The sequence below is a fragment of the Triticum urartu genome, chromosome 1A, assembly GCF_056163025.1.
Source record: "Triticum urartu cultivar PI428250 chromosome 1A, HENAU_Tu73, whole genome shotgun sequence".
NCBI classification, from domain to species: domain Eukaryota; kingdom Viridiplantae; phylum Streptophyta; class Magnoliopsida; order Poales; family Poaceae; genus Triticum; species Triticum urartu.
The window spans coordinates 38504683-38513921 of NC_141873.1; the positions used below are offsets into that span (position 1 = coordinate 38504683).

At 40.4% G+C, this 9239-nt stretch overlaps 1 long non-coding RNA gene across 4 annotated transcripts; it reads right to left on the reverse strand.

Annotated features, from left to right (window-relative positions):
* Positions 1 to 1184: 1184 nt before the first annotated feature.
* On the reverse strand, positions 1185 to 4931 carry LOC125544710 (uncharacterized). Of its 4 annotated transcripts, none has more exons than XR_007299633.2 (3): positions 3333 to 4893; positions 3207 to 3242; positions 1185 to 2922 (listed from the first exon to the last, which is right to left on the reverse strand). It is a non-coding gene; the product is annotated as an uncharacterized LOC125544710 (long non-coding RNA). The 4 variants fall into 4 exon arrangements; XR_007299636.2 differs by having other exon boundaries at positions 3207 to 3552; positions 4280 to 4892; XR_007299629.2 differs by having other exon boundaries at positions 4280 to 4881.
* Between the last annotated feature and the right edge of the window lie 4308 nt (positions 4932 to 9239).

Below are 9239 nucleotides of genomic sequence, written 5' to 3' on the forward strand. Positions count from 1 at the left end.
TTATCCACACACGGTTATTCAGTAATGTGTGCGACACACCCTCCTATCATACACCATCACAAGGTGACCGTTTGTAGCTGTGTTTGTGATACGAGGTTTTAACCATGTGTGATGGACAATACTACACTTGTGCCGGACCTAATAATAGAAGCCTCCGGATTGCCTGTGGTCGTCCTCTCTTTCAATCCTAAAACCGACCGGAACACTGCAAATCGTAACCAGACTATGAGTCTACGACTATATCAAGCGTATACGTACGGCCGGAGATATATATGCAAGCACGCACGTAGACACGGTCCCGGTCACACACGGCACGTTAACAACATTAGTAAATGTGCACATGCAACGCACGTCTCCATCCATACACATAATGAACATGGGTATAATGAGTAATAATGCTCACAAGGCATGTCTCAGCTGATGTATACAATCAAACACAAGAGACCTTACAAATTTTATGTTCAACTTTTGTGGTAAAAGAACCAAGAGCAACAACTGAAGTGCTGCAATACAACCGAAAGAAACCCAGACATATCTTTTGTCTACTACTCCCTTCATCCCATAATATAAGAGCATTTTTCAGAGTAGGGCGTTTTGGAGCTCGGCCTCCATGGAGGCCGGATTTTTTGAAAAATTCAAAATTCACACTTTTCAGTTTCAAAAAAATCTAAAAAAAATCATACAAGTAAACAAGGATGTTATGAGTATGTATGTAAAATTTGAGGATGAAATACCCTAAAATGCGATCTGTGCAAAAAAGACAAATTCATACTTTGAGAATGAATAGTGCATCTACTAAAAAGGCTCAGATTTGTTCTTTTTGTGTAGCACTCATTTTAAAGTGTTTCGTCCAGAAAATTTACACACATATGCTTTATGTCTCTAAGTATGTGTGTATTTTTTTTCAAAATTTTTTGAAACGTGAAAATTTGAATTTTGATCAAGTCAAACTCGGGCTCCATGGAGCCCGAGCTCTAAAGAGCATTTTCGCATTTTTCACACTAATCTAGTGTTAAAACATTCTTATATTATGGGACGGAGAAACTCTATGCTTAAGAAAAATTCGCAAAAAACAGGATGTTTTTTTTAAGATTGGTCTCTTTAACTTTGATAAATATATCTACTACTGGCATAAATGGCATACAACTTCGTCTCTAAAGAAAAGTAGGGGGTGTCTCAATCTATTTTGAAAACCTAGTCATGGTATATAGACAAAACGTGTGCTTGTCCGGTGAGCACATCATTCATCGTATTCAACTCCATACTCTTACAACAAATCTAGAATGATGGAAACGATATACCAACTCACACACAAAATAAGCTTAGCACTTACTTCATCTTCCTGTTCTTGGCTTGTTGTGCGTCTCTTTGTCTTGGTTGTCGAGAGGTCAATAGTCATCTCCTACTCAGCAGCTGGCTGCATTGAGTCTTCTTGTTTGCCAAGCCAAGGTGCTGCAGGAATGGACATTGTAGGTGTAATTGGTCTTCTTGCTAAACTGAACCCTGGAAGTGATGTCAGCATGTGTACCAATACCTAGTAATCATGGACGTCTCTCTATAAACATAAAAAAACTAATTATACTTGAATAGTAAAAAATACCACATTTTCCATAGCGTAGTTCATCCAAACAATTTCTTGAACTAAAAAAATTGAACATAAATTATGAAATGGTGTATCAAGTGAAATGAATAGAATATAGTGAATTGCTTATATGCAGGAATGATTTAAGAAGTTCGTTCCACCTACCTGCAATAAATTGTGTAAGGGCAGTGATATAATTTCTCTTTGGTTTGTGTATATTTTTATGGAGAGTATGCAAATTTGTACCATAATTTTGTAGAAGAGAACACAAGTTACAAGAGCACCCCAAAGGGGGACGACATCCACGCTCCACCACCAACACATATCACAATGACTACTCACATAATCCAGCCATCCTATTCCCTCACGCAATTAGGTCACAAAGAATGAGAACACAGAGTGTTGCCTCGTTGACTTGAAGCTGAGCATTGTTGAACGCCCTAGCATTGTGTTGCTTTCATAGGCTATAGCACACAAGCATCACAAGAGAATCAAAACCACATTATTTAGCTTTGGAAATGAACTGGCGAGACCTCCCCACCAATCCGGAATATTATCGATGACAGAAGGGGCAGGGACAACATCAAGATGAGTCGATCGAAGACATCGATACCATACCTGTCGAGTATATACGCACTGAAGCGGGATGAGGTCGCAATGTCCTCTTCCTGCTCAGAGAAAACATGGCCAAATATGTACCTGCAGCTCTCTTCTGACCCGACGATCCGATGTCCATACTCGATGTTGCGAAGCCAAGCAAATGAATTGCAGTTCAATGGCACCCAGCTATTCCAAAGTGCCTTAGCACCAGCAAAGCAAACAGCTCCTTCCGAAAGAAGAATGTACTGGTTTGTGTATATAACACTTCACAAATTCTGCACACTGACCTTCCAGCACAGCTGACACAAACTTGATGAATTCAGAACTCAACAATGCATTATGTCGGTCCCTTTAGCACAACAAATTCAACCCATAGTTTTGCTCGCTCTTACTCTGCTCCCCGAAAAGTTCCACATGAATGGTCTCACCGTAAAAAACACTGTGTCCAACGCAGGCACAACCCGAATGCTTCCTGGTTGGAACACTTCCAACCATTAACATCATTCTTCAGCCACACGATCACCTCTTCACAAACCAGGTATATCAAAGGAGGGCACCCTTACTTCTAGAATCAAGCTCTAAAATTGCAGCACGAAACTGAACACGTAATCCTCTTAGATGCTTAGAAAACATGTATAGTTATGTGATTACCTTCTCAAACATCCTCTTTGTAAAATTCATCCTCACAATCAGAAAGAAACCATGCTTGAGACTTGCAAAAAATATTTCAGCATTGGTACCTAAAAAATAATTAATTTATGTTAGTTTTGCCCTTGAGAAAAGAATGGTCAATTTTGTTCAGAAAAAAATGTTATAAAGGAGAAAAATATTAATTATCAAAGTTGTAGCTTGCAGACTGTCCTGTTCATTGTAACTAATGTAGTAATTTAGATAATAATGTTGGCTTCGCAGTTGTAGTCATCCTTGGAATTATTGGACCTTGGAGAGGCATGTAGTATCATTTCAGGAGCATATGTGCTCTATCTACAGGTTATATGAATGCCAAAAATAGCTAGTGTCTTACCAATGTTGATTCCTTCTTGCCCATGGTCTCAGTAGCCTGTTTTGAAGGTATATTAGGTTAATACAATATTATACAAGTAAATACATTGGTAATACAGGAAAATGGATCCCTAAGTTCAGGTGCTACCTCTGAATGCAAGAATTTGACATCCATTATGAGGATAGTCCATGAAAAGGTTCCCAATATGTTAGGTCCATTTGAATTATCGATGTAGGAATCTTGTGATAAAATAGCTTGACATGTATTTTCATCAATCTATTAGAGCAAAACATATGAACAGAACCATACAGTATACAATTACAAGCATGAACTCCACCTTGTCTGACCAAAAAACACCACCCAACATCTGTTAATCAGATGAATCAATAAGCTCACAGGACAGAAAGACCAACTACCAACCTAGCTGAAAAATATTGTATATGGTACATGGTACACCCACCTAAATAACATCTTAAAATAACTACAACTTAAATCGGGTAACTGAAGCACCAAGTGTAGGCAGATATGTTATTGTTTCGGTGGTGGAATAAAACTAAAAAATCATGACTTGGTTAATCAGCAAATCGTGTTAACTCTGAGATATACATCATGCCACACTCGCTCGCCTTTTCCCAAATATGAGTTGTAATATCACATTATCATTTCCATCGAACTAATTCAATACAATATATAGTGGCGTATGAGGACTCTAACAATGGATTTACCCAACTTTAACAAATAAAAGGGGTTCGTGTAATATAACAAAAATGATATATACTGCAGTCCAATGGGAGTCGAGAGCAGTATAAGCGAGAATTAAGATATTTCTCACTGTTCGTATGGAAGTAATTTCACAAAATCATATCCCACCGACCAATCAATAATATTTGTTATGAAGTAAGATGGATCTAGGCCTACAGTATAAATTGATTCATAAATAGGCCTACAAATATAAGAGAATGAGTGAAACAAAACTTTCATGCCCGTGACTTCCACAAGAACATATTTCTATCCAGTTCATTTTTTCGAATGTATCTTTCTACTGGTTAACAACGTGGCCATGGAATTAACCACCCAAAGGAAAGGAATCGTACCAATACTGCTGACCACACGGGTTGATCTTAACCATCGCCAACCAATCCTGAATCTGCTATTGCATGGTCGGCCCTTTGGTGGAGTCCGCGGAGTGCTGCGCGGCAAGGTCGGCGAAGGAGGCGCAGACGGCGAGGATCTGGTCGTGGAGCTCGCCAAGACGCGGGGCAGAATCGGCACGCGTAGTGGCGGAAATGACCCGCCCTCGGGGTCCTTCCAGGATGCCTTGCGCCGGGACTACTCATGCCTGATTGGGATGTGCGCCGCCCGCATCGTCTCCACCCCCGCCACTGCCGACGCCATCACCCCATTCCCCCGTCTTTCTCTCCCTTCCTCCGCCACTCGCCGCTCCGTTGCCTCGGGTGGTTGGCTACGTTTGCTCGGGCCCATGGGAAGTAGAGGAGCGGTGGGCGGCGGCAGCTATCCGCGCTCGCATCTGTGAGAAAATTACGGGATTAGGATAGCAGAGGAGGAGCGGCAAAGCTTTGTGGGCACTGGGCAGAGAGAAAATTACGGGATAATAATCCTCTTAATTGAGGACGAAGGGATGCGTGGGGCGGGGCAGTCTGCTCCGGCAGAACATTTAATCTGGATCGTTTATTTACGTGGAAGACCTTTGATCTAATATGGACGGTTAAATGTGTTTTATTTAGATTGATCAAACGTCTCAGATAATCCCGTGTACAGTTTGTGATGTGTCTTTAGGAAAACTCATTTTACTCTTTTAATAATAGTATAGATATAGATACAGGAATATCATCAACGAGGCGGCGATATCTGCAGCTATGGTCGACGTCGAGAACCCCGACGTTGGGGAGGCGGAGCCCAACGAGTGTAGTAGGCGTATGTTGACTTCCCTGATGGGTTTCGCCTCCGTCGCGCTCATGTACGTCTTCGTTGATCGCTGTGTCGCTGCTGGCCCTCTTCTTCGGGTGCTGGTTTGGCGCCATCTTCGTGATCCTCGTGTCGGAGTGGTACGACGACGGTGGGGGTAGAGGGACACGCTAGGTTTGCTGATGATTTGATCCAGTCCGACAGATTTATTCTTACTGAATCCATCCGTCAGTTTCTAATTCGGGTCGATCAGCATGTATAGAAGCTAATATAGACCGGTCCTCTTTTCATCACTTTTTGTGTATTCGCGTCGATCAGCATGTAGATGCACATGGTCTTCTCATTTTATCTACTTTTTTACCATATCATGTTCTTTCACCTCCGAGACGAAATACAACAGGGAGCGACTAGGATAGAAAAAAGTCCTCTGGTGAAAGAATAGAAAAAACAGCCCCGAGCCATTGGATCAGAGGTGGATGGCTTAGATTCTGGTCGAGGGATCTCAAGGCACTTAATGTATTTTTATGAACTCTTACCAACGGTCACTTATATAACAGAACTTTTGGAGCAACCACCTCAAACGAAAGCAACTAGGATAGAAAAACGGCCTATAATGAAAGAATGGAAAAATTCAATATGAGCCATCAGATTGGAATTGGATGGCACAAATCTTTATTGAGAGAGTCGTATGCATAACTAAATCTTTATTGAGAGAGTCGTATGCATAACTACACGCTTTTGTGCAAAAAGGACCCTCCCCTCTAGTTATTTTATAGCCAATATCCTTCTTCTTCCTCCGCAGCGTGTGCACAGCCCCGAAATTCCCCAAACCTAATGGAGTTACTGCCCCCTTCGAGGCCCTCTTGATTGCCGATGGCCACTTTTTTTGAAGATTGCCGATGGCCTCTGAGATGGCGGTTCAGATCCGTTGCCAGGCTTCGGCCCCGCGTTGTGCGACTCGCGTACGGCAAACCAGTGGTGTGTTCCCTGCCTCCTCCCCTTTCTAGATCTAGCAGTAGCTCGGCGGCGCCGGCAATTCGGTGCTGGGGTCCTTGCCTCCTTTTCCCTCCCATGCTCATCCTCAAGTTTTTCTTTTTTGCAGTGCTATGTCCTCATTGAAATTTCTTGTTAATTGATGGCGAGGCAGTGATACACCAACGATTGACAAGGAAACTCGCAAGGCTTGTTGTTGTTCACATGGACGGGGTCATATCACTAGTAGAAAAAGGGTCAAATGTGAAGCACATTAGTGCCGGTTTGAATTTAAGACGGCACTAATGTGTCCATTAGTGCCGGTTCCAACAGCTAGGCAGGTGGACATCACTAGTGCCGGTTCGTGGGCAACCTTTAGTACCGGTTCATGCCACGAACCGGTACTAATGAGGCTGTGTCAGGCTGGGGCACCCACGAACACCTTTAGTACCGGTTCATGGCATGAACCGGTACTAGAGTTTATTAGTAAGCTGATTTTTAGTCCCACCTCGCTAAGAGAGAGGCAGTATGAGCGGTTTATAAGCCGTGAGTGCAGAGACGATGAAGGAGAGGCGCAATGCTCACCTGCACGTTGCTTAGCTTCAAGCCTTTCGGAATGGCATAGATTGCACGGAACTATGTGCAATGCAGTCTACACTATTCCGAAAGGCTTGAAGCTAATTAACCAGCATTGCACCTCTTTTTTATTTTTAATAACTTATTTGAACTCCGTACTTTTTGTGTTCAGTATGCAGCATTGAAAGTGACGTCATCAATTTCCAACATGTTCTGACACCATTTGCTGTTTTTCAGTCATTTACCGATTTGTTTAGAGAGCTAAATGACCGTGAAATTAAAACTCACTATAAAATGAACTCTGAAAATGTTGAAACTTGGCATGGTATCATCATTTCACCCGTATAGCATGTGCGGAAAGACAAAAAACTATATAAAAAATTTACTCAAAAATAAATAGAAGAAAATAAATAATGCAGAAAAGATAAAAAAAACTATATAAAAAATTGTTATATTCACAAAGAAACTAAATACAGCAAAAAAACCTACTAAAAAATAAATAAAACAGAAAAGACAAAAACTATATAAAAAATTTACTCAAAAATAAATAGAAGAAAATAAATAATGCAGAAAAGAAAAAAATTATATAAAAAATTGTTATATTCACAAAGAAATTAAATACAACAAAAAAACTACTCAGAAATAAATAGAAGAAAATAAATAAAAAAATAAAAGACAAAAAGTATATAAAAAATTTACTCATAAATAAATAGAAGAAAATAAATAATGCAGAAAAGAAAAAAAACTATATAAAAAATTGTTATATTCACAAAGAAACTAAATACAGCAAATAAACTATTCAGAAATAAATAGAAGAAAATAATTAAAATAGAAAAGACAAAAACTATATAAAAAATTTACTCAAAAATAAATGGAAGAAAATAAATAATGCAGAAAAGAAAAAAACTATATAAAAAATTGTTGGGGCGCTGCCCAGTGGGCCTGCCAGACCTAGGGTTTGCAAATACAGGCCCGGAAGGGCCAGCGGGCTCATAGGGCAGCGCGCCGAAGTTAGGCCCAGAAGCCTGCTCTATAGAGAAGTTCGAAGGAGCAACAGCGGCTGGGTTTATAAATCAGTGCGGTTGCCCTGCGCTCGGCGAGATGGGACTAAACATTGTGCACCGCCAATTGCAGCGCACAACCATTAGCACCAGTTGGTGGCTCCAACCGGTACTAATGCGTGGGCCTTTAGTACCGGTTCAAGCCACGAACCAGTACTAAAGGGGGCCGTTTCTCGCCGCTTGACCTGGCGAAAATTGGCCTTTAGTACCGATTGGTGGCTCCAACCGGTACTAAAGGCCCCTCCTATATATATGGCACTTACGAAAAAATCAGTTTCATTGACCCACTTCTTCTCCAACTTCTTCGCGCGACATCGCCGCCGCGACGTCGCCCATCACGCGCCACCCTCGCCGGCCCCGCCGCCCCCGCCGTGCGCCGTCGCCCCCACCGCCCGTCGTCGCCGTCACCGCCGCCCGTCGTACGCCGTCACCACCGCCGCCCCCGTCGCCGCCCCGTACTACGTCGTCATCTCGATCGCGCTGTCGCCCCCGGCCCGCCGCCCGTCGTCGCGCCGTCCCCGTCGCATCGCCGTCTCGCGCCGCCGCCCGTACGCCGCCGCCTCCTGCTCGCACACACACACATACACACACACACGCACACACACAATTTTTTTACTTATTTTTTGTTTTCTGTTGTTTAGATTAATGTTAGATGAATTACGTAGATAAGAATGTTAGAATGTTAATGTTAGATGAATTATATGGAAAAGATGTTAAATATTAATGTCAATTTTAGATGAATTAGCTAGATATTAATTAGGTATATATATATGATATTTGAACTAGTTAAATTAATATAACTAGTTTATTTTTAGTATGAAAATTAATAGAATAAGTTTATTTTTAGTAAGAAAATTTAGGTATATGAGATTATTTGAACTAGTTGAATTAATATAACTAGTTTATTTTTAGTAAATGCTTAGTTGAACTAGTTGAATTAGTAGAACTAGTTTATTTTTAGTAAGAAAATTTAGGTATATGAGATTTGATGATCTAATTAAAATATTACTATATATAGCTACTTTATATATTTTAGTAAGAAAATTAATAGAACTAGTTTATTTTTAGTAAATTCTTAGTTGAATTAGTTGAATTAATAGAACTAGTTTATTTTTAGTAAGAAAATTTGGATATCTGAGATTTGATGGTCTAATTAAAATATTACTATATAGAACTAGCTACTTTATTTTAGTACGAAAATTAATAGAACAAGTTTATTTTTATTAAATGATTAGTTTAATTAGATAAATTAATAGAACTAGTTAAACTACTCCCTCTCTCTCAGTTTACAGGGCGTGCGCGTACCCCTAGGTCATTAATTTGACCAACCTAATATAAGTCATATATTATAAAAAAATATACCAATATAAACTTCAGATGTTCTATTTTCAAACGGTATAATTTTTGTGTTATATAGTTTATGTTAGGGTGATAAAATTAGCAACCTAGATATACGCACAAGACTTGTAAACTGAGACGGAGGGAGTAATAGAAGTTGTTGAATTAGTTCAATTAATAG